Genomic DNA, 24,563 nt, shown 5'->3' on the forward strand with positions numbered 1-24,563 from the left:
CTTTTGACTTATTCCTGTTCATGTGAACTATAGCATCGAGTTCTGGCGGAGTTTTTGCTAATCTTAAGGCAAAACAATGGAAATGACTTACAAGCTAACCTCTCCATAAATCTTACATATTTCTGACAAAGCTGTAGTCGTGGCCGAGTGGTTAAGGCGATGGACTAGAAATCCATTGGGGTCTCCCCGCGCAGGTTCGAATCCTGCCGACTACGGGTGGGTTTTTAATGAGACTCAACATGTAAATACTTTAGGAACAGCTCTTTAATTTGAGGGCATGCGGAAAAAAAACCCACTTAAGTGAAAAAAATGTACAAATCTTTGTGTAAATCATTAAAATGTCCTTATACATAAACGTTTTTTTAATGGATTTAGCTCTAGTTTCTCACTGTGCCCTCAGATATGAAGATATGATGTCTCTAGCAGCAACAACACATAGCCACAAACAAATCTTGGTAGCTGAAAAATCCTAAGATAACTAAACATCTACAATTCATCTTTAAATAATGTGCAAAAGATTGTTTTAAATATAATTTAATGCAAACAGGCATTTTTAACGATTTACAAGAATAACAGAACTGTAAAATATCCCAAGCTGTAAAACAAAAAACATCAGCAGCTAAAAAGATAGCCATAGCAGGCAAACATATACCAAGCACAGCTAAATACCCGAAGACAAAAAACAGCATCAGCAGCTATGGACGTCTCAGCAGCCAAACGTACCATTAGCTGCTGAAACAACTCTGACAACCTTAGTAAAGGACAAAAACACATATCTTCATTAAACATACTATCACTAGCTAAAATCACTCTGAGCTGCTAACATGCTTCAGACGTTAGTAAATACTCTAAGCAGCTAAAATACCCTAAGCATCTAAAAAAAAATCCCTAAGCCGATAAAATATCCTCAGAAGATAAAAAAAAAAAACGTATAATAAGAAGTTATAAATACCTTCAGTAGTTGAGTGATACTCTCAAAAGACAACTAGCATCCATCCAGTTATGGCTAGGATGCAGAACTAAACTGTGTAATACGGGTCCCTCTGCATCCGGGCCAAATGAACCATTAGGACCCGCATAAACCTTAAAATCTAAATGACTTTTTTTCCTGAATTTGCATATAAACGTCTAATTTAATGAACAAATACAGAAATATAATGTCATTACAAGCTGTTTAGATTGGGCGCCAATTTCACAGCTTGACCACAGTTCTCCCCGCACAGGGTCGAACTGTGCCGAACACGGGTGGGATTTCAATGGGACTCAGTTCGTGAAGCAGCAGGCGAAATGGCAAAACCGCAATTTTTTCTTAGTTTCTTAGACCATCCATCAATGAATAAAGTGGAACATTCCTCAGAACATGTTGAATTGATTGTGTCTAGTCAATGTCTGACGAGCTGCTGCTGGTTCCTCTTACGTGTGGTACAGGGTATTGGCATAAGGATACTTTGTTACTCTACAACATTAAAGGAATAAAAGTTAAGTTGACATACCAATTTATTCCTCCCTGAATAGGCTTAATCTAAAATATTAAAAACAAATTTATGGCAAAATAAATTTCAACGATATGAAGAAGGCTTCCCCCACGCAGGTTCGATTCCTGCCGATTACGGGTGGGTTTTTAATCTTTGACGGAGGAAGTAGCCGTGAAGGACGAGTCCACCAGTATCACCTTACTCTCATAAGTTTGATCCCTGCTTATTACAGGGATGTTTTAAATGGGACTTAGAATATGAAGAAGAATTGATTCAATTGACATCTGCAGATTTACAATAGAGTTTATAGACTCTCAAAACAGAAATATGTTAGAACATACCCTTTACTTTTCTTTTTGAAACGCTGCATCTGAAAAGTGAGAGTGTGGTTTACTGCAGCTACAAATTGTATCAGGTTTTTTCAACACACCTGCGACAATTGACTCTGACACACCTGTACTTTTACTGCGCTTGAAACTTTACGATCTGGAGACGCATACTTTGGGGAGAAAGTAGTCGTGGCCGAGTGGTTAAGGCGATGGACTTGAAATCCATTGGGGTCTCCCTGCGCAGGTTCGAACCCTGCCGACTACGGGTGGGTTTTTAATGGGCGCACACAGAATATGGAGCAGCACTGAACATGGTGAAATTGCAAATGAGTTTCAAAGACCATCCAACAAGGACTAAAGTAGAACCTTCCTTAGAAAATATTAAATTTAATCTTTTGACTTATTCCTGTTCATGTGAACTATAGCATCAAGTTCTGGCGGAGTTTTTGCTAATCTTAAGGCAAAACAATGGAAATGACTTACAAGCTAACCTCTCCATAAATCTTACATATTTCGGACGAAGCAGTAGTCGTGGCCGAGTGGTGAAGGCGATGGACTAGAAATCCATTGGGGTCTCCCCGCGCAGGTTCGAATCCTGCCGACTACGGGTGGGTTTTTAATGAGACTCAACATGTAGATACTTTAGGAACAGCTCTTTAATTTGAGGGCATGCGGAAAAAAAACCCACTTAAGTGAAAAAAATGTACAAATCTGTAAAACAAAAGCTGTACAAGCTGTAAAACAAAAAACATCAGCAGCTAAAAAGATAGCCATAGCAGGCAAACATATACCAAGCACAGCTAAATACCCGAAGACAAAAAACAGCATCAGCAGCTATGGACGTCTCAGCAGCCAAACGTACCATTAGCTGCTGAAACAACTCTGACAACCTTAGTAAAGGACAAAAACACATATCTTCATTAAACATACTATCACTAGCTAAAATCACTCTGAGCTGCTAACATGCTTCAGACGTTAGTAAATACTCTAAGCAGCTAAAATACCCTAAGCATCTAAAAAAAATCCCTAAGCCGATAAAATATCCTCAGAAGATAAAAAAAAAAAGTATAATAAGAAGTTATAAATACCTTCAGTAGTTGAGTGAAACTCTCAAAAGACAACTAGCATCCATCCAGTTATGGCTAGGATGCAGAACTAAACTGTGTAATACGGGTCCCTCTGCATTCGGGCCAAATGAACCATTAGGACCCGCATAAACCTTAAAATCTAAATGACTTTTTTTCCTGAATTTGCATATAAACGTCTAATTTAATGAACAAATACAGAAATATAATGTCATTACAAGCTGTTTAGATTGGGCGCCAATTTCACAGCTTGACCACAGTTCTCCCCGCACAGGGTCGAACTGTGTCGAACACGGGTGGGATTTCAATGGGACTCAGTTCGTGAAGCAGCAGGCGAAATGGCAAAACCGCAATTTTTTCTTAGTTTCTTAGACCATCCATCAATGAATAAAGTGGAACATTCCTCAGAACATGTTGAATTGATTGCGTCTAGTCAATGTCTGACGAGCTGCTGCTGGTTCCTCTTACGTGTGGTACAGGGTATTGGCATAAGGATACTTTGTTACTCTACAACATTAAAGGAATAAAAGTTAAGTTGACATACCAATTTATTCCTCCCTGAATAGGCTTAATCTAAAATATTAAAAACAAATTTATGGCAAAATAAATTTCAACGATATGAAGAAGGCTTCCCCCACGCAGGTTCGATTCCTGCCGATTACGGGTGGGTTTTTAATCTTTGACGGAAGAAGTAGTCGTGAAGGACGAGTCCACCAGTATCACCTTACTCTCATAAGTTTGATCCCTGCTTACTACAGGGATGTTTTAAATGGGACTTAGAATATGAAGAAGAATTGATTCAATTGACATCTGCAGATTTACAATAGAGTTTATAGAGTTTATAGACTCTCAAAACAGAAATATGTTAGAACATACCCTTTACTTTTCTTTTTGAAACGCTGCATCTGAAAAGTGAGAGTGTGGTTTACTGCAGCTACAAATTGTATCAGGTTTTTTCAACACACCTGCGACAATTGACTCTGACACACCTGTACTTTTACTGCACCTGAAACTGCGCATACTTTGGGGAGAAAGTAGTCGTGGCCGAGTGGTTAAGGCGATGGACTTGAAATCCATTGGGGTCACCCCGCGCAGGTTCGAACCCTGCCGGCTACGGGTGGGTTTTTAATGGGCGCACACAGAATATGGAGCAGCACTGAACATGGTGAAATTGCAAATGAGTTTCAAAGACCATCCAACAAGAACTAAAGTAGAACCTTCTTTAGAAAATGTTGAATTTAATCTTTTGACTTATTCCTGTTCATGTGAACTATAGCATCGAGTTCTGGCGGAGTTTTTGCTAATCTTAAGGCAAAACAATGGAAATGACTTACAAGCTAACCTCTCCATAAATCTTACATATTTCTGACAAAGCTGTAGTCGTGGCCGAGTGGTTAAGGCGATGGACTAGAAATCCATTGGGGTCTCCCCGCGCAGGTTCGAATCCTGCCGACTACGGGTGGGTTTTTAATGAGACTCAACATGTAGATACTTTAGGAACAGCTCTTTAATTTGAGGGCATGCGGAAAAAAAACCCACTTAAGTGAAAAAAATGTACAAATCTTTGTGTAAATCATTAAAATGTCCTTATACATAAACGTTTTTTTAATGGATTTAGCTCTAGTTTCTCACTGTGCCCTCAGATATGAAGATATGATGTCTCTAGCAGCAACAACACATAGCCACAAACAAATCTTGGTAGCTGAAAAATCCTAAGATAACTAAACATCTACAATTCATCTTTAAATAATGTGCAAAAGATTGTTTTAAATATAATTTAATGCAAACAGGCATTTTTAACGATTTACAAGAATAACAGAACTGTAAAATATCCCAAGCTGTAAAACAAAAAACATCAGCAGCTAAAAAGATAGCCATAGCAGGCAAACATATACCAAGCACAGCTAAATACCAGAAGACAAAAAACAGCATCAGCAGCTATGGACGTCTCAGCAGCCAAACGTACCATTAGCTGCTGAAACAACTCTGACAACCTTAGTAAAGGACAAAAACACATATCTTCATTAAACATACTATCACTAGCTAAAATCACTCTGAGCTGCTAACATGCTTCAGACGTTAGTAAATACTCTAAGCAGCTAAAATACCCTAAGCATCTAAAAAAAATCCCTAAGCCGATAAAATATCCTCAGAAGATAAAAAAAAAAAACGTATAATAAGAAGTTATAAATACCTTCAGTAGTTGAGTGATACTCTCAAAAGACAACTAGCATCCATCCAGTTATGGCTAGGATGCAGAACTAAACTGTGTAATACGGGTCCCTCTGCATCCGGGCCAAATGAACCATTAGGACCCGCATAAACCTTAAAATCTAAATGACTTTTTTTCCTGAATTTGCATATAAACGTCTAATTTAATGAACAAATACAGAAATATAATGTCATTACAAGCTGTTTAGATTGGGCGCCAATTTCACAGCTTGACCACAGTTCTCCCCGCACAGGGTCGAACTGTGCCGAACACGGGTGGGATTTCAATGGGACTCAGTTCGTGAAGCAGCAGGCGAAATGGCAAAACCGCAATTTTTTCTTAGTTTCTTAGACCATCCATCAATGAATAAAGTGGAACATTCCTCAGAACATGTTGAATTGATTGTGTCTAGTCAATGTCTGAGGAGCTGCTGCTGGTTCCTCTTACGTGTGGTACAGGGTATTGGCATAAGGATACTTTGTTACTCTACAACATTAAAGGAATAAAAGTTAAGTTGACATACCAATTTATTCCTCCCTGAATAGGCTTAATCTAAAATATTAAAAACAAATTTATGGCAAAATAAATTTCAACGATATGAAGAAGGCTTCCCCCACGCAGGTTCGATTCCTGCCGATTACGGGTGGGTTTTTAATCTTTGACGGAAGAAGTAGCCGTGAAGGACGAGTCCACCAGTATCACCTTACTCTCATAAGTTTGATCCCTGCTTATTACAGGGATGTTTTAAATGGGACTTAGAATATGAAGAAGAATTGATTCAATTGACATCTGCAGATTTACAATAGAGTTTATAGACTCTCAAAACAGAAATATGTTAGAACATACCCTTTACTTTTCTTTTTGAAACGCTGCATCTGAAAAGTGAGAGTGTGGTTTACTGCAGCTACAAATTGTATCAGGTTTTTTCAACACACCTGCGACAATTGACTCTGACACACCTGTACTTTTACTGCGCTTGAAACTTTACGATCTGGAGACGCATACTTTGGGGAGAAAGTAGTCGTGGCTGAGTGGTTAAGGCGATGGACTTGAAATCCATTGGGGTCTCCCTGCGCAGGTTCGAACCCTGCCGACTACGGGTGGGTTTTTAATGAGACTCAACATGTAGATACTTTAGGAACAGCTCTTTAATTTGAGGGCATGCGGAAAAAAAACCCACTTAAGTGAAAAAAATGTACAAATCTGTAAAACAAAAGCTGTACAAGCTGTAAAACAAAAAACATCAGCAGCTAAAAAGATAGCCATAGCAGGCAAACATATACCAAGCACAGCTAAATACCCGAAGACAAAAAACAGCATCAGCAGCTATGGACGTCTCAGCAGCCAAACGTACCATTAGCTACTGAAACAACTCTGACAACCTTAGTAAAGGACAAAAACACATATCTTCATTAAACATACTATCACTAGCTAAAATCACTCTGAGCTGCTAACATGCTTCAGACGTTAGTAAATACTCTAAGCAGCTAAAATACCCTAAGCATCTAAAAAAAATCCCTAAGCCGATAAAATATCCTCAGAAGATAAAAAAAAAAAAGTATAATAAGAAGTTATAAATACCTTCAGTAGTTGAGTGAAACTCTCAAAAGACAACTAGCATCCATCCAGTTATGGCTAGGATGCAGAACTAAACTGTGTAATACGGGTCCCTCTGCATTCGGGCCAAATGAACCATTAGGACCCGCATAAACCTTAAAATCTAAATGACTTTTTTTCCTGAATTTGCATATAAACGTCTAATTTAATGAACAAATACAGAAATATAATGTCATTACAAGCTGTTTAGATTGGGCGCCAATTTCACAGCTTGACCACAGTTCTCCCCGCACAGGGTCGAACTGTGTCGAACACGGGTGGGATTTCAATGGGACTCAGTTCGTGAAGCAGCAGGCGAAATGGCAAAACCGCAATTTTTTCTTAGTTTCTTAGACCATCCATCAATGAATAAAGTGGAACATTCCTCAGAACATGTTGAATTGATTGCGTCTAGTCAATGTCTGACGAGCTGCTGCTGGTTCCTCTTACGTGTGGTACAGGGTATTGGCATAAGGATACTTTGTTACTCTACAACATTAAAGGAATAAAAGTTAAGTTGACATACCAATTTATTCCTCCCTGAATAGGCTTAATCTAAAATATTAAAAACAAATTTATGGCAAAATAAATTTCAACGATATGAAGAAGGCTTCCCCCACGCAGGTTCGATTCCTGCCGATTACGGGTGGGTTTTTAATCTTTGACGGAAGAAGTAGTCGTGAAGGACGAGTCCACCAGTATCACCTTACTCTCATAAGTTTGATCCCTGCTTACTACAGGGATGTTTTAAATGGGACTTAGAATATGAAGAAGAATTGATTCAATTGACATCTGCAGATTTACAATAGAGTTTATAGAGTTTATAGACTCTCAAAACAGAAATATGTTAGAACATACCCTTTACTTTTCTTTTTGAAACGCTGCATCTGAAAAGTGAGAGTGTGGTTTACTGCAGCTACAAATTGTAGCAGGTTTTTTCAACACACCTGCGACAATTGACTCTGACACACCTGTACTTTTACTGCGCCTGAAAGTTTACGATCTGGAGACGCATACTTTGGGGAGAAAGTAGTCGTGGCCGAGTGGTTAAGGCGATGGACTTGAACTCCATTGGGGTCACCCCGCGCAGGTTCGAACCCTGCCGGCTACGGGTGGGTTTTTAATGGGCGCACACAGAATATGGAGCAGCACTGAACATGGTGAAATTGCAAATGAGTTTCAAAGACCATCCAACAAGAACTAAAGTAGAACCTTCTTTAGAAAATGTTGAATTTAATCTTTTGACTTATTCCTGTTCATGTGAACTATAGCATCGAGTTCTGGCGGAGTTTTTGCTAATCTTAAGGCAAAACAATGGAAATGACTTACAAGCTAACCTCTCCATAAATCTTACATATTTCTGACAAAGCTGTAGTCGTGGCCGAGTGGTTAAGGCGATGGACTAGAAATCCATTGGGGTCTCCCCGCGCAGGTTCGAATCCTGCCGACTACGGGTGGGTTTTTAATGAGACTCAACATGTAGATACTTTAGGAACAGCTCTTTAATTTGAGGGCATGCGGAAAAAAAACCCACTTAAGTGAAAAAAATGTACAAATCTTTGTGTAAATCATTAAAATGTCCTTATACATAAACGTTTTTTTAATGGATTTAGCTCTAGTTTCTCACTGTGCCCTCAGATATGAAGATATGATGTCTCTAGCAGCAACAACACATAGCCACAAACAAATCTTGGTAGCTGAAAAATCCTAAGATAACTAAACATCTACAATTCATCTTTAAATAATGTGCAAAAGATTGTTTTAAATATAATTTAATGCAAACAGGCATTTTTAACGATTTACAAGAATAACAGAACTGTAAAATATCCCAAGCTGTAAAACAAAAAACATCAGCAGCTAAAAAGATAGCCATAGCAGGCAAACATATACCAAGCACAGCTAAATACCAGAAGACAAAAAACAGCATCAGCAGCTATGGACGTCTCAGCAGCCAAACGTACCATTAGCTGCTGAAACAACTCTGACAACCTTAGTAAAGGACAAAAACACATATCTTCATTAAACATACTATCACTAGCTAAAATCACTCTGAGCTGCTAACATGCTTCAGACGTTAGTAAATACTCTAAGCAGCTAAAATACCCTAAGCATCTAAAAAAAATCCCTAAGCCGATAAAATATCCTCAGAAGATAAAAAAAAAAAAAACGTATAATAAGAAGTTATAAATACCTTCAGTAGTTGAGTGATACTCTCAAAAGACAACTAGCATCCATCCAGTTATGGCTAGGATGCAGAACTAAACTGTGTAATACGGGTCCCTCTGCATCCGGGCCAAATGAACCATTAGGACCCGCATAAACCTTAAAATCTAAATGACTTTTTTTCCTGAATTTGCATATAAACGTCTAATTTAATGAACAAATACAGAAATATAATGTCATTACAAGCTGTTTAGATTGGGCGCCAATTTCACAGCTTGACCACAGTTCTCCCCGCACAGGGTCGAACTGTGCCGAACACGGGTGGGATTTCAATGGGACTCAGTTCGTGAAGCAGCAGGCGAAATGGCAAAACCGCAATTTTTTCTTAGTTTCTTAGACCATCCATCAATGAATAAAGTGGAACATTCCTCAGAACATGTTGAATTGATTGTGTCTAGTCAATGTCTGACGAGCTGCTGCTGGTTCCTCTTACGTGTGGTACAGGGTATTGGCATAAGGATACTTTGTTACTCTACAACATTAAAGGAATAAAAGTTAAGTTGACATACCAATTTATTCCTCCCTGAATAGGCTTAATCTAAAATATTAAAAACAAATTTATGGCAAAATAAATTTCAACGATATGAAGAAGGCTTCCCCCACGCAGGTTCGATTCCTGCCGATTACGGGTGGGTTTTTAATCTTTGACGGAAGAAGTAGCCGTGAAGGACGAGTCCACCAGTATCACCTTACTCTCATAAGTTTGATCCCTGCTTATTACAGGGATGTTTTAAATGGGACTTAGAATATGAAGAAGAATTGATTCAATTGACATCTGCAGATTTACAATAGAGTTTATAGACTCTCAAAACAGAAATATGTTAGAACATACCCTTTACTTTTCTTTTTGAAACGCTGCATCTGAAAAGTGAGAGTGTGGTTTACTGCAGCTACAAATTGTATCAGGTTTTTTCAACACACCTGCGACAATTGACTCTGACACACCTGTACTTTTACTGCGCTTGAAACTTTACGATCTGGAGACGCATACTTTGGGGAGAAAGTAGTCGTGGCCGAGTGGTTAAGGCGATGGACTTGAAATCCATTGGGGTCTCCCTGCGCAGGTTCGAACCCTGCCGACTACGGGTGGGTTTTTAATGGGCGCACACAGAATATGGAGCAGCACTGAACATGGTGAAATTGCAAATGAGTTTCAAAGACCATCCAACAAGGACTAAAGTAGAACCTTCCTTAGAAAATGTTAAATTTAATCTTTTGACTTATTCCTGTTCATGTGAACTATAGCATCAAGTTCTGGCGGAGTTTTTGCTAATCTTAAGGCAAAACAATGGAAATGACTTACAAGCTAACCTCTCCATAAATCTTACATATTTCGGACGAAGCAGTAGTCGTGGCCGAGTGGTGAAGGCGATGGACTAGAATTCCATTGGGGTCTCCCCGCGCAGGTTCGAATCCTGCCGACTACGGGTGGGTTTTTAATGAGACTCAACATGTAGATACTTTAGGAACAGCTCTTTAATTTGAGGGCATGCGGAAAAAAAACCCACTTAAGTGAAAAAAATGTACAAATCTGTAAAACAAAAGCTGTACAAGCTGTAAAACAAAAAACATCAGCAGCTAAAAAGATAGCCATAGCAGGCAAACATATACCAAGCACAGCTAAATATCCGAAGACAAAAAACAGCATCAGCAGCTATGGACGTCTCAGCAGCCAAACGTACCATTAGCTGCTGAAACAACTCTGACAACCTTAGTAAAGGACAAAAACACATATCTTCATTAAACATACTATCACTAGCTAAAATCACTCTGAGCTGCTAACATGCTTCAGACGTTAGTAAATACTCTAAGCAGCTAAAATACCCTAAGCATCTAAAAAAAAATCCCTAAGCCGATAAAATATCCTCAGAAGATAAAAAAAAAAAACGTATAATAAGAAGTTATAAATACCTTCAGTAGTTGAGTGATACTCTCAAAAGACAACTAGCATCCATCCAGTTATGGCTAGGATGCAGAACTAAACTGTGTAATACGGGTCCCTCTGCATCCGGGCCAAATGAACCATTAGGACCCGCATAAACCTTAAAATCTAAATGACTTTTTTTCCTGAATTTGCATATAAACGTCTAATTTAATGAACAAATACAGAAATATAATGTCATTACAAGCTGTTTAGATTGGGCGCCAATTTCACAGCTTGACCACAGTTCTCCCCGCACAGGGTCGAACTGTGCCGAACACGGGTGGGATTTCAATGGGACTCAGTTCGTGAAGCAGCAGGCGAAATGGCAAAACCGCAATTTTTTCTTAGTTTCTTAGACCATCCATCAATGAATAAAGTGGAACATTCCTCAGAACATGTTGAATTGATTGTGTCTAGTCAATGTCTGACGAGCTGCTGCTGGTTCCTCTTACGTGTGGTACAGGGTATTGGCATAAGGATACTTTGTTACTCTACAACATTAAAGGAATAAAAGTTAAGTTGACATACCAATTTATTCCTCCCTGAATAGGCTTAATCTAAAATATTAAAAACAAATTTATGGCAAAATAAATTTCAACGATATGAAGAAGGCTTCCCCCACGCAGGTTCGATTCCTGCCGATTACGGGTGGGTTTTTAATCTTTGACGGAGGAAGTAGCCGTGAAGGACGAGTCCACCAGTATCACCTTACTCTCATAAGTTTGATCCCTGCTTATTACAGGGATGTTTTAAATGGGACTTAGAATATGAAGAAGAATTGATTCAATTGACATCTGCAGATTTACAATAGAGTTTATAGACTCTCAAAACAGAAATATGTTAGAACATACCCTTTACTTTTCTTTTTGAAACGCTGCATCTGAAAAGTGAGAGTGTGGTTTACTGCAGCTACAAATTGTATCAGGTTTTTTCAACACACCTGCGACAATTGACTCTGACACACCTGTACTTTTACTGCGCTTGAAACTTTACGATCTGGAGACGCATACTTTGGGGAGAAAGTAGTCGTGGCCGAGTGGTTAAGGCGATGGACTTGAAATCCATTGGGGTCTCCCTGCGCAGGTTCGAACCCTGCCGACTACGGGTGGGTTTTTAATGGGCGCACACAGAATATGGAGCAGCACTGAACATGGTGAAATTGCAAATGAGTTTCAAAGACCATCCAACAAGGACTAAAGTAGAACCTTCCTTAGAAAATGTTAAATTTAATCTTTTGACTTATTCCTGTTCATGTGAACTATAGCATCAAGTTCTGGCGGAGTTTTTGCTAATCTTAAGGCAAAACAATGGAAATGACTTACAAGCTAACCTCTCCATAAATCTTACATATTTCGGACGAAGCAGTAGTCGTGGCCGAGTGGTGAAGGCGATGGACTAGAAATCCATTGGGGTCTCCCCGCGCAGGTTCGAATCCTGCCGACTACGGCTGGGTTTTTAATGAGACTCAACATGTAGATACTTTAGGAACAGCTCTTTAATTTGAGGGCATGCGGAAAAAAAACCCACTTAAGTGAAAAAAATGTACAAATCTGTAAAACAAAAGCTGTACAAGCTGTAAAACAAAAAACATCAGCAGCTAAAAAGATAGCCATAGCAGGCAAACATATACCAAGCACAGCTAAATACCCGAAGACAAAAAACAGCATCAGCAGCTATGGACGTCTCAGCAGCCAAACGTACCATTAGCTGCTGAAACAACTCTGACAACCTTAGTAAAGGACAAAAACACATATCTTCATTAAACATACTATCACTAGCTAAAATCACTCTGAGCTGCTAACATGCTTCAGACGTTAGTAAATACTCTAAGCAGCTAAAATACCCTAAGCATCTAAAAAAAATCCCTAAGCCGATAAAATATCCTCAGAAGATAAAAAAAAAAAAGTATAATAAGAAGTTATAAATACCTTCAGTAGTTGAGTGAAACTCTCAAAAGACAACTAGCATCCATCCAGTTATGGCTAGGATGCAGAACTAAACTGTGTAATACGGGTCCCTCTGCATTCGGGCCAAATGAACCATTAGGACCCGCATAAACCTTAAAATCTAAATGACTTTTTTTCCTGAATTTGCATATAAACGTCTAATTTAATGAACAAATACAGAAATATAATGTCATTACAAGCTGTTTAGATTGGGCGCCAATTTCACAGCTTGACCACAGTTCTCCCCGCACAGGGTCGAACTGTGTCGAACACGGGTGGGATTTCAATGGGACTCAGTTCGTGAAGCAGCAGGCGAAATGGCAAAACCGCAATTTTTTCTTAGTTTCTTAGACCATCCATCAATGAATAAAGTGGAACATTCCTCAGAACATGTTGAATTGATTGCGTCTAGTCAATGTCTGACGAGCTGCTGCTGGTTCCTCTTACGTGTGGTACAGGGTATTGGCATAAGGATACTTTGTTACTCTACAACATTAAAGGAATAAAAGTTAAGTTGACATACCAATTTATTCCTCCCTGAATAGGCTTAATCTAAAATATTAAAAACAAATTTATGGCAAAATAAATTTCAACGATATGAAGAAGGCTTCCCCCACGCAGGTTCGATTCCTGCCGATTACGGGTGGGTTTTTAATCTTTGACGGAAGAAGTAGTCGTGAAGGACGAGTCCACCAGTATCACCTTACTCTCATAAGTTTGATCCCTGCTTACTACAGGGATGTTTTAAATGGGACTTAGAATATGAAGAAGAATTGATTCAATTGACATCTGCAGATTTACAATAGAGTTTATAGAGTTTATAGACTCTCAAAACAGAAATATGTTAGAACATACCCTTTACTTTTCTTTTTGAAACGCTGCATCTGAAAAGTGAGAGTGTGGTTTACTGCAGCTACAAATTGTAGCAGGTTTTTTCAACACACCTGCGACAATTGACTCTGACACACCTGTACTTTTACTGCGCCTGAAAGTTTACGATCTGGAGACGCATACTTTGGGGAGAAAGTAGTCGTGGCCGAGTGGTTAAGGCGATGGACTTGAAATCCATTGGGGTCACCCCGCGCAGGTTCGAACCCTGCCGGCTACGGGTGGGTTTTTAATGGGCGCACACAGAATATGGAGCAGCACTGAACATGGTGAAATTGCAAATGAGTTTCAAAGACCATCCAACAAGAACTAAAGTAGAACCTTCTTTAGAAAATGTTGAATTTAATCTTTTGACTTATTCCTGTTCATGTGAACTATAGCATCGAGTTCTGGCGGAGTTTTTGCTAATCTTAAGGCAAAACAATGGAAATGACTTACAAGCTAACCTCTCCATAAATCTTACATATTTCTGACAAAGCTGTAGTCGTGGCCGAGTGGTTAAGGCGATGGACTAGAAATCCATTGGGGTCTCCCCGCGCAGGTTCGAATCCTGCCGACTACGGGTGGGTTTTTAATGAGACTCAACATGTAGATACTTTAGGAACAGCTCTTTAATTTGAGGGCATGCGGAAAAAAAACCCACTTAAGTGAAAAAAATGTACAAATCTGTAAAACAAAAGCTGTACAAGCTGTAAAACAAAAAACATCAGCAGCTAAAAAGATAGCCATAGCAGGCAAACATATACCAAGCACAGCTAAATACCCGAAGACAAAAAACAGCATCAGCAGCTATGGACGTCTCAGCAGCCAAACGTACCATTAGCTGCTGAAACAACTCTGACAACCTTAGTAAAGGACAAAAACACATATCTTCATTAAACATACTATCACTAGCTAAAATCACTCTGAGCTGCTAACATGCTTCAGACGTTAGTAAATACTCTAAGCAGCTAAAATACCCTAAGCATCTAAAAAAAATCCCTAAGCCGATAAAATATCCTCAGAAGATAAAAAAAAAAAAGTATAATAAGAAGTTATAAATACCTTCAGTAGTTGAGTGAAACTCTCAAAAGACAACTAGCATCCATCCAGTTATGGCTAGGATGCAGAACTAAACTGTGTAATACGGGTCCCTCTGCATCCGGGCCAAATGAACCATTAGGACCCGCATAAACCTTAAAATCTAAATGACTTTTTTTCCTGAATTTGCATATAAACGTCTAATTTAATGAACAAATACAGAAATATAATGTCATTACAAGCTGTTTAGATTGGGCGCCAATTTCACAGCTTGACCACAGTTCTCCCCGCACAGGGTCGAACTGTGCCGAACACGGGTGGGATTTCAATGGGACTCAGTTCGTGAAGCAGCAGGCGAAATGGCAAAACCGCAATTTTTTCTTAGTTTCTTAGACCATCCATCAATGAATAAAGTGGAACATTCCTCAGAACATGTTGAATTGATTGTGTCTAGTCAATGTCTGACGAGCTGCTGCTGGTTCCTCTTACGTGTGGTACAGGGTATTGGCATAAGGATACTTTGTTACTCTACAACATTAAAGGAATAAAAGTTAAGTTGACATACCAATTTATTCCTCCCTGAATAGGCTTAATCTAAAATATTAAAAACAAATTTATGGCAAAATAAATTTCAACGATATGAAGAAGGCTTCCCCCACGCAGGTTCGATTCCTGCCGATTACGGGTGGGTTTTTAATCTTTGACGGAAGAAGTAGCCGTGAAGGACGAGTCCACCAGTATCACCTTACTCTCATAAGTTTGATCCCTGCTTATTACAGGGATGTTTTAAATGGGACTTAGAATATGAAGAAGAATTGATTCAATTGACATCTGCAGATTTACAATAGAGTTTATAGACTCTCAAAACAGAAATATGTTAGAACATACCCTTTACTTTTCTTTTTGAAACGCTGCATCTGAAAAGTGAGAGTGTGGTTTACTGCAGCTACAAATTGTATCAGGTTTTTTCAACACACCTGCGACAATTGACTCTGACACACCTGTACTTTTACTGCGCCTGAAAGTTTGGGGAGAAAGTAGTCGTGGCCGAGTGGTTAATGCGATGGGCTTGAAATCCATTGGGGTCTCCCCGCGCAGGTTCGAACCCTGCCGACTACGGGTGGGTTTTTAATGGGCGCACACAGAATATGGAGCAGCACTGAACATGGTGAAATTGCAAATGAGTTTCAAAGACCATCCAACAAGGACTAAAGTAGAACCTTCCTTAGAAAATGTTGAATTTAATCTTTTGACTTATTCCTGTTCATGTGAACTATAGCATCGAGTTCTGGCGGAGTTTTTGCTAATCTTAAGGCAAAACAATGGAAATGACTTACAATCTAACCTCTCCATAAATCTTACATATTTCTGACAAAGCTGTAGTCGTGGCCGAGTGGTTAAGGCGATGGACTAGAAATCCATTGGGGTCTCTCCGCGCAGATTCGAATCCTGCCGACTACGGGTGGGTTATAATGAGACTCAACATGTAGATACTTTAGGAACAGCTCTTTAATTTGAGGGCATGCGGAAAAAAACCCCACTTAAGTGAAAAAAATGTACAAATCTTTGTGTAAATCATTAAAATGTCCTTATACATAAACGTTTTTTTAATGGATTTAGCTCTAGTTTCTCACTGTGCCCTCAGATATGAAGATATGATGTCTCTAGCAGCAACAACACATAGCCACAAACAAATCTTGGTAGCTGAAAAATCCTAAGATAACTAAACATCTACAATTCATCTTTAAATAATGTGCAAAAGATTGTTTTAAATATAATTTAATGCAAACAGGCATTTTTAACGATTTACAAGAATAACAGAACTGTAAAATATCCCAAGCTGTAAAACAAAAAACATCAGCAGCTAAAAAGATAGCCATAGCAGGCAAACATATACCAAGCACAGCTAAATACCCGAAGACAAAAAACAGCATCAGCAGCTATGGACGTCTCAGCAGCCAAACGTACCATTAGCTGCTGAAACAACTCTGACAACCTTAGTAAAGGACAAAAACACATATCTTCATTAAACATACTATCACTAGCTAAAATCACTCTGAGCTGCTAACATGCTTCAGACGTTAGTAAATACTCTAAGCAGCTAAAATACCCTAAGCATCTAAAAAAAATCCCTAAGCCGATAAAATATCCTCAGAAGATAAAAAAAAAAAAACGTATAATAAGAAGTTATAAATACCTTCAGTAGTTGAGTGATACTCTCAAAAGACAACTAGCATCCATCCAGTTATGGCTAGGATGCAGAACTAAACTGTGTAATACGGGTCCCTCTGCATCCGGGCCAAATGAACCATTAGGACCCGCATAAACCTTAAAATCTAAATGACTGTTTTTCCTGAATTTGCATATAAACGTCTAATTTAATGAACAAATACAGAAATATAATGTCATTACAAGCTGTTTAGATTGGGCGCCAATTTCACAGCTTGACCACAGTTCTCCCCGCACAGGGTCGAAGTGTGCCGAACACGGGTGGGATTTCAATGGGACTCAGTTCGTGAAGCAGCAGGCGAAATGGCAAAACCGCAATTTTTTCTTAGTTTCTTAGACCATCCATCAATGAATAAAGTGGAACATTCCTCAGAACATGTTGAATTGATTGCGTCTAGTCAATGTCTGACGAGCTGCTGCTGGTTCCTCTTACGTGTGGTACAGGGTATTGGCATAAGGATACTTTGTTACTCTACAACATTAAAGGAATAAAAGTTAAGTTGACATACCAATTTATTCCTCCCTGAATAGGCTTAATCTAAAATATTAAAAACAAATTTATGGCAAAATAAATTTCAACGATATGAAGAAGGCTTCCCCCACGCAGGTTCGATTCCTGCCGATTACGGGTGGGTTTTTAATCTTTGACGGAAGAAGTAGTCGTGAAGGACGAGTCCACCAGTATCACCTTACTCTCATAAGTTTGATCCCTGCTTACTACAGGGATGTTTTAAATGGGACTTAGAATATGAAGAAGAATTGATTCAATTGACATCTGCAGATTTACAATAGAGTTTATAGAGTTTATAGACTCTCAAAACAGAAATATGTTAGAACATACCCTTTACTTTTCTTTTTGAAACGCTGCATCTGAAAAGTGAGAGTGTGGTTTACTGCAGCTACAAATTGTAGCAGGTTTTTTCAACACACCTGCGACAATTGACTCTGACACACCTGTACTTTTACTGCGCCTGAAAGTTTACGATCTGGAGACGCATACTTTGGGGAGAAAGTAGTCGTGGCCGAGTGGTTAAGGCGATGGACTTGAAATCCATTGGGGTCACCCCGCGCAGGTTCGAACCCTGCCGGCTACGGGTGGGTTTTTAATGGGCGCACACAGAATATGGAGCAGCACTGAACATGGTGAAATTGCAAATGAGTTTCAAAGACCATCCAACAAGAACTAAAGTAGAACCTTCTTTAGAAAATGTTGAATTTAATCTTTTGACTTATTCCTGTTCATGTGAACTATAGCATCGAGTTCTGGCGGAGTTTTTGCTAATCTTAAGGCAAAACAATGGAAATGACTTACAAGCTAACCTCTCCATAAATCTTACATATTTCTGACAAAGCTGTAGTCGTGGCCGAGTGGTTAAGGCGATGGACTAGAAATCCATTGGGGTCTCCCCGCGCAGGTTCGAATCCTGCCGACTACGGGTGGGTTTTTAATGAGACTCAACATGTAGATACTTTAGGAACAGCTCTTTAATTTGAGGGCATGCGGAAAAAAAACCCACTTAAGTGAAAAAAATGTACAAATCTTTGTGTAAATCATTAAAATGTCCTTATACATAAATGTTTTTTTAATGGATTTAGCTCTAGTTTCTCACTGTGCCCTCAGATATGAAGATATGATGTCTCTAGCAGCAACAACACATAGCCACAAACAAATCTTGGTAGCTGAAAAATCCTAAGATAACTAAACATCTACAATTCATCTTTAAATAATGTGCAAAAGATTGTTTTAAATATAATTTAATGCAAACAGGCATTTTTAACGATTTACAAGAATAACAGAACTGTAAAATATCCCAAGCTGTAAAACAAAAAACATCAGCAGCTAAAAAGATAGCCATAGCAGGCAAACATATACCAAGCACAGCTAAATACCCGAAGACAAAAAACAGCATCAGCAGCTATGGACGTCTCAGCAGCCAAACGTACCATTAGCTGCTGAAACAACTCTGACAACCTTAGTAAAGGACAAAAACACATATCTTCATTAAACATACTATCACTAGCTAAAATCACTCTGAGCTGCTAACATGCTTCAGACGTTAGTAAATACTCTAAGCAGCTAAAATACCCTAAGCATCTAAAAAAAATCCCTAAGCCGATAAAATATCCTCAGAAGATAAAAAAAAAAAACGTATAATAAGAAGTTATAAATACCTTCAGTAGTTGAGTGATACTCTCAAAAGACAACTAGCATCCATCCAGTTATGGCTAGGATGCAGAACTAAACTGTGTAATACGGGTCCCTCTGCATCCGGGCCAAATGAACCATTAGGACCCGCATAAACCTTAAAATCTAAATGACTTTTTTTCCTGAATTTGCATATAAACGTCTAATTTAATGAACAAATACAGAAATATAATGTCATTACAAGCTGTTTAGATTGGGCGCCAATTTCACAGCTTGACCACAGTTCTCCCCGCACAGGGTCGAACTGTGCCGAACACGGGTGGGATTTCAATGGGACTCAGTTCGTGAAGCAGCAGGCGAAATGGCAAAACCGCAATTTTTTCTTAGTTTCTTAGACCATCCATCAATGAATAAAGTGGAACATTCCTCAGAACATGTTGAATTGATTGTGTCTAGTCAATGTCTGACGAGCTGCTGCTGGTTCCTCTTACGTGTGGTACAGGGTATTGGCATAAGGATACTTTGTTACTCTACAACATTAAAGGAATAAAAGTTAAGTTGACATACCAATTTATTCCTCCCTGAATAGGCTTAATCTAAAATATTAAAAACAAATTTATGGCAAAATAAATTTCAACGATATGAAGAAGGCTTCCCCCACGCAGGTTCGATTCCTGCCGATTACGGGTGGGTTTTTAATCTTTGACGGAAGAAGTAGCCGTGAAGGACGAGTCCACCAGTATCACCTTACTCTCATAAGTTTGATCCCTGCTTATTACAGGGATGTTTTAAATGGGACTTAGAATATGAAGAAGAATTGATTCAATTGACATCTGCAGATTTACAATAGAGTTTATAGACTCTCAAAACAGAAATATGTTAGAACATACCCTTTACTTTTCTTTTTGAAACGCTGCATCTGAAAAGTGAGAGTGTGGTTTACTGCAGCTACAAATTGTATCAGGTTTTTTCAACACACCTGCGACAATTGACTCTGACACACCTGTACTTTTACTGCGCCTGAAAGTTTGGGGAGAAAGTAGTCGTGGCCGAGTGGTTAATGCGATGGGCTTGAAATCCATTGGGGTCTCCCCGCGCAGGTTCGAACCCTGCCGACTACGGGTGGGTTTTTAATGGGCGCACACAGAATATGGAGCAGCACTGAACATGGTGAAATTGCAAATGAGTTTCAAAGACCATCCAACAAGGACTAAAGTAGAACCTTCCTTAGAAAATGTTGAATTTAATCTTTTGACTTATTCCTGTTCATGTGAACTATAGCATCGAGTTCTGGCGGAGTTTTTGCTAATCTTAAGGCAAAACAATGGAAATGACTTACAATCTAACCTCTCCATAAATCTTACATATTTCTGACAAAGCTGTAGTCGTGGCCGAGTGGTTAAGGCGATGGACTAGAAATCCATTGGGGTCTCTCCGCGCAGATTCGAATCCTGCCGACTACGGGTGGGTTATAATGAGACTCAACATGTAGATACTTTAGGAACAGCTCTTTAATTTGAGGGCATGCGGAAAAAAACCCCACTTAAGTGAAAAAAATGTACAAATCTTTGTGTAAATCATTAAAATGTCCTTATACATAAACGTTTTTTTAATGGATTTAGCTCTAGTTTCTCACTGTGCCCTCAGATATGAAGATATGATGTCTCTAGCAGCAACAACACATAGCCACAAACAAATCTTGGTAGCTGAAAAATCCTAAGATAACTAAACATCTACAATTCATCTTTAAATAATGTGCAAAAGATTGTTTTAAATATAATTTAATGCAAACAGGCATTTTTAACGATTTACAAGAATAACAGAACTGTAAAATATCCCAAGCTGTAAAACAAAAAACATCAGCAGCTAAAAAGATAGCCATAGCAGGCAAACATATACCAAGCACAGCTAAATACCCGAAGACAAAAAACAGCATCAGCAGCTATGGACGTCTCAGCAGCCAAACGTACCATTAGCTGCTGAAACAACTCTGACAACCTTAGTAAAGGACAAAAACACATATCTTCATTAAACATACTATCACTAGCTAAAATCACTCTGAGCTGCTAACATGCTTCAGACGTTAGTAAATACTCTAAGCAGCTAAAATACCCTAAGCATCTAAAAAAAATCCCTAAGCCGATAAAATATCCTCAGAAGATAAAAAAAAAAAAACGTATAATAAGAAGTTATAAATACCTTCAGTAGTTGAGTGATACTCTCAAAAGACAACTAGCATCCATCCAGTTATGGCTAGGATGCAGAACTAAACTGTGTAATACGGGTCCCTCTGCATCCGGGCCAAATGAACCATTAGGACCCGCATAAACCTTAAAATCTAAATGACTGTTTTTCCTGAATTTGCATATAAACGTCTAATTTAATGAACAAATACAGAAATATAATGTCATTACAAGCTGTTTAGATTGGGCGCCAATTTCACAGCTTGACCACAGTTCTCCCCGCACAGGGTCGAAGTGTGCCGAACACGGGTGGGATTTCAATGGGACTCAGTTCGTGAAGCAGCAGGCGAAATGGCAAAACCGCAATTCAGTTTCTTAGACCATCCATCAATGAATAAAGTGGAACATTCCTCAGAACATGTTGAATTGATTGCGTCTAGTCAATGTCTGACGAGCTGCTGCTGGTTCCTCTTACGTGTGGTACAGGGTATTGGCATAAGGATACTTTGTTACTCTACAACATTAAAGGAATAAAAGTTAAGTTGACATACCAATTTATTCCTCCCTGAATAGGCTTAATCTAAAATATTAAAAACAAATTTATGGCAAAATAAATTTCAACGATATGAAGAAGGCTTCCCCCACGCAGGTTCGATTCCTGCCGATTACGGGTGGGTTTTTAATCTTTGACGGAAGAAGTAGTCGTGAAGGACGAGTCCACCAGTATCACCTTACTCTCATAAGTTTGATCCCTGCTTACTACAGGGATGTTTTAAATGGGACTTAGAATATGAAGAAGAATTGATTCAATTGACATCTGCAGATTTACAATAGAGTTTATAGACTCTCAAAACAGAAATATGTTAGAACATACCCTTTACTTTTCTTTTTGAAACGCTGCATCTGAAAAGTGAGAGTGTGGTTTACTGCAGCTACAAATTGTAGCAGGTTTTTTCAACACACCTGCGACAATTGACTCTGACACACCTGTACTTTTACTGCGCCTGAAAGTTTGGGGAGAAAGTAGTCGTGGCCGAGTGGTTAATGCGATGGGCTTGAAATCCATTGGGGTCTCCCCGCGCAGGTTCGAACCCTGCCGACTACGGGTGGGTTTTTAATGGGCGCACACAGAATATGGAGCAGCACTGAACATGGTGAAATTGCAAATGAGTTTCAAAGACCATCCAACAAGGACTAAAGTAGAACCTTCCTTAGAAAATGTTGAATTTAATCTTTTGACTTATTCCTGTTCATGTGAACTATAGCATCGAGTTCTGGCGGAGTTTTTGCTAATCTTAAGGCAAAACAATGGAAATGACTTACAATCTAACCTCTCCATAAATCTTACATATTTCTGACAAAGCTGTAGTCGTGGCCGAGTGGTTAAGGCGATGGACTAGAAATCCATTGGGGTCTCTCCGCGCAGATTCGAATCCTGCCGACTACGGGTGGGTTTTAATGAGACTCAACATGTAGATACTTTAGGAACAGCTCTTTAATTTGAGGGCATGCGGAAAAAAACCCCACTTAAGTGAAAAAAATGTACAAATCTTGGTGTAAATCATTAAAATGTCCTTATACATAAACGTTTTTTTAATGGATTTAGCTTTAGTTTCTCACTGTGCCCTCAGATATGAAGATATGATGTCTCTAGCAGCAACAACACATAGCCACAAACAAATCTTGGAAGCTGAAAAATCCTAAGATAACTAAACATCTACAATTCATCTTTAAATAATGTGCAAAAGATTGTTTTAAATATAATTTAATGCAAACAGGCATTTTTAACGATTTACAAGAATAACAGAACTGTAAAATATCCCAAGCTGTAAAACAAAAAACATCAGCAGCTAAAAAGATAGCCATAGCAGGCAAACATATACCAAGCACAGCTAAATACCCGAAGACAAAAAACAGCATCAGCAGCTATGGACGTCTCAGCAGCCAAACGTACCATTAGCTGCTGAAACAACTCTGACAACCTTAGTAAAGGACAAAAACACATATCTTCATTAAACATACTATCACTAGCTAAAATCACTCTGAGCTGTTAACATGCTTCAGACGTTAGTAAATACTCTAAGCAGCTAAAATATCATAAGCATCTAAAAAAATCCCTAAGCCGATAAAATATCCTCAGAAGATAAAAAAAAAAATGTATAATAAGAAGTTATAAATACCTTCAGTAGTTGAGTGATACTCTCAAAAGACAACTAGCATCCATCCAGTTATGGCTAGGATGCAGAACTAAACTGTGTAATACGGGTCCCTCTGCATCCGGGCCAAATGAACCATTAGGACCCGCATAAACCTTAAAATCTAAATGACTGTTTTTCCTGAATTTGCATATAAACGTCTAATTTAATGAACAAATACAGAAATATAATGTCATTACAAGCTGTTTAGATTGGGCGCCAATTTCACAGCTTGACCACAGTTCTCCCCGCACAGGGTCGAAGTGTGCCGAACACGGGTGGGATTTCAATGGGACTCAGTTCGTGAAGCAGCAGGCGAAATGGCAAAACCGCAATTTTTTCTTAGTTTCTTAGACCATCCATCAATGAATAAAGTGGAACATTCCTCAGAACATGTTGAATTGATTGCGTCTAGTCAATGTCTGACGAGCTGCTGCTGGTTCCTCTTACGTGTGGTACAGGGTATTGGCATAAGGATACTTTGTTACTCTACAACATTAAAGGAATAAAAGTTAAGTTGACATACCAATTTATTCCTCCCTGAATAGGCTTAATCTAAAATATTAAAAACAAATTTATGGCAAAATAAATTTCAACGATATGAAGAAGGCTTCCCCCACGCAGGTTCGATTCCTGCCGATTACGGGTGGGTTTTTAATCTTTGACGGAAGAAGTAGTCGTGAAGGACGAGTCCACCAGTATCACCTTACTCTCATAAGTTTGATCCCTGCTTACTACAGGGATGTTTTAAATGGGACTTAGAATATGAAGAAGAATTGATTCAATTGACATCTGCAGATTTACAATAGAGTTTATAGAGTTTATAGACTCTCAAAACAGAAATATGTTAGAACATACCCTTTACTTTTCTTTTTGAAACGCTGCATCTGAAAAGTGAGAGTGTGGTTTACTGCAGCTACAAATTGTATCAGGTTTTTTCAACACACCTGCGACAATTGACTCTGACACACCTGTCCCTTTTACTGCGCCTGAAAGTTTACGATCTGGAGACGCATACTTTGGGGAGAAAGTAGTCGTGGCCGAGTGGTTAAGGCGATGGACTTGAAATCCATTGGGGTCTCCCCGCGCAGGTTCGAACCCTGTCGACTACG

General features: G+C 38.9%; 23 non-coding genes across 23 annotated transcripts; all 23 read left to right on the forward strand.

Annotated features, from left to right (window-relative positions):
* The first annotated feature begins 133 nt into the window (after positions 1-133).
* Positions 134-215, forward strand: trnas-aga (transfer RNA serine (anticodon AGA)). The gene has a single exon. It is a non-coding gene; the product is annotated as a tRNA-Ser (tRNA).
* Positions 216-1,987: 1,772 nt separating this feature from the next.
* On the forward strand, positions 1,988-2,069 carry trnas-uga (transfer RNA serine (anticodon UGA)). The gene has a single exon. It is a non-coding gene; the product is annotated as a tRNA-Ser (tRNA).
* A 260-nt stretch (positions 2,070-2,329) lies between these two features.
* On the forward strand, positions 2,330-2,411 carry trnas-aga (transfer RNA serine (anticodon AGA)). Its single transcript has one exon. It is a non-coding gene; the product is annotated as a tRNA-Ser (tRNA).
* A 1,512-nt stretch (positions 2,412-3,923) lies between these two features.
* Positions 3,924-4,005, forward strand: trnas-uga (transfer RNA serine (anticodon UGA)). The gene has a single exon. It is a non-coding gene; the product is annotated as a tRNA-Ser (tRNA).
* Positions 4,006-4,265: 260 nt separating this feature from the next.
* On the forward strand, positions 4,266-4,347 carry trnas-aga (transfer RNA serine (anticodon AGA)). The gene has a single exon. It is a non-coding gene; the product is annotated as a tRNA-Ser (tRNA).
* Positions 4,348-6,118: 1,771 nt separating this feature from the next.
* Positions 6,119-6,200, forward strand: trnas-uga (transfer RNA serine (anticodon UGA)). The gene has a single exon. It is a non-coding gene; the product is annotated as a tRNA-Ser (tRNA).
* Positions 6,201-7,726: 1,526 nt separating this feature from the next.
* trnas-uga (transfer RNA serine (anticodon UGA)) lies at positions 7,727-7,808 on the forward strand. The gene has a single exon. It is a non-coding gene; the product is annotated as a tRNA-Ser (tRNA).
* A 260-nt stretch (positions 7,809-8,068) lies between these two features.
* trnas-aga (transfer RNA serine (anticodon AGA)) lies at positions 8,069-8,150 on the forward strand. The gene has a single exon. It is a non-coding gene; the product is annotated as a tRNA-Ser (tRNA).
* Positions 8,151-9,923: 1,773 nt separating this feature from the next.
* On the forward strand, positions 9,924-10,005 carry trnas-uga (transfer RNA serine (anticodon UGA)). Its single transcript has one exon. It is a non-coding gene; the product is annotated as a tRNA-Ser (tRNA).
* A 260-nt stretch (positions 10,006-10,265) lies between these two features.
* Positions 10,266-10,347, forward strand: trnas-aga (transfer RNA serine (anticodon AGA)). Its single transcript has one exon. It is a non-coding gene; the product is annotated as a tRNA-Ser (tRNA).
* A 1,519-nt stretch (positions 10,348-11,866) lies between these two features.
* trnas-uga (transfer RNA serine (anticodon UGA)) lies at positions 11,867-11,948 on the forward strand. Its single transcript has one exon. It is a non-coding gene; the product is annotated as a tRNA-Ser (tRNA).
* Positions 11,949-12,208: 260 nt separating this feature from the next.
* trnas-aga (transfer RNA serine (anticodon AGA)) lies at positions 12,209-12,290 on the forward strand. The gene has a single exon. It is a non-coding gene; the product is annotated as a tRNA-Ser (tRNA).
* A 1,526-nt stretch (positions 12,291-13,816) lies between these two features.
* On the forward strand, positions 13,817-13,898 carry trnas-uga (transfer RNA serine (anticodon UGA)). Its single transcript has one exon. It is a non-coding gene; the product is annotated as a tRNA-Ser (tRNA).
* Positions 13,899-14,158: 260 nt separating this feature from the next.
* trnas-aga (transfer RNA serine (anticodon AGA)) lies at positions 14,159-14,240 on the forward strand. The gene has a single exon. It is a non-coding gene; the product is annotated as a tRNA-Ser (tRNA).
* Positions 14,241-15,735: 1,495 nt separating this feature from the next.
* On the forward strand, positions 15,736-15,817 carry trnas-uga (transfer RNA serine (anticodon UGA)). Its single transcript has one exon. It is a non-coding gene; the product is annotated as a tRNA-Ser (tRNA).
* Positions 15,818-16,077: 260 nt separating this feature from the next.
* trnas-aga (transfer RNA serine (anticodon AGA)) lies at positions 16,078-16,159 on the forward strand. Its single transcript has one exon. It is a non-coding gene; the product is annotated as a tRNA-Ser (tRNA).
* A 1,780-nt stretch (positions 16,160-17,939) lies between these two features.
* Positions 17,940-18,021, forward strand: trnas-uga (transfer RNA serine (anticodon UGA)). Its single transcript has one exon. It is a non-coding gene; the product is annotated as a tRNA-Ser (tRNA).
* A 260-nt stretch (positions 18,022-18,281) lies between these two features.
* Positions 18,282-18,363, forward strand: trnas-aga (transfer RNA serine (anticodon AGA)). The gene has a single exon. It is a non-coding gene; the product is annotated as a tRNA-Ser (tRNA).
* A 1,749-nt stretch (positions 18,364-20,112) lies between these two features.
* trnas-uga (transfer RNA serine (anticodon UGA)) lies at positions 20,113-20,194 on the forward strand. The gene has a single exon. It is a non-coding gene; the product is annotated as a tRNA-Ser (tRNA).
* A 260-nt stretch (positions 20,195-20,454) lies between these two features.
* Positions 20,455-20,536, forward strand: trnas-aga (transfer RNA serine (anticodon AGA)). The gene has a single exon. It is a non-coding gene; the product is annotated as a tRNA-Ser (tRNA).
* Positions 20,537-22,279: 1,743 nt separating this feature from the next.
* trnas-uga (transfer RNA serine (anticodon UGA)) lies at positions 22,280-22,361 on the forward strand. Its single transcript has one exon. It is a non-coding gene; the product is annotated as a tRNA-Ser (tRNA).
* A 260-nt stretch (positions 22,362-22,621) lies between these two features.
* trnas-aga (transfer RNA serine (anticodon AGA)) lies at positions 22,622-22,703 on the forward strand. Its single transcript has one exon. It is a non-coding gene; the product is annotated as a tRNA-Ser (tRNA).
* Positions 22,704-24,481: 1,778 nt separating this feature from the next.
* On the forward strand, positions 24,482-24,563 carry trnas-uga (transfer RNA serine (anticodon UGA)). Its single transcript has one exon. It is a non-coding gene; the product is annotated as a tRNA-Ser (tRNA).

The sequence above is a fragment of the Salminus brasiliensis genome, chromosome 1 (genome assembly GCF_030463535.1).
Source record: "Salminus brasiliensis chromosome 1, fSalBra1.hap2, whole genome shotgun sequence".
Taxonomy (NCBI): Eukaryota; Metazoa; Chordata; class Actinopteri; order Characiformes; family Bryconidae; genus Salminus; species Salminus brasiliensis.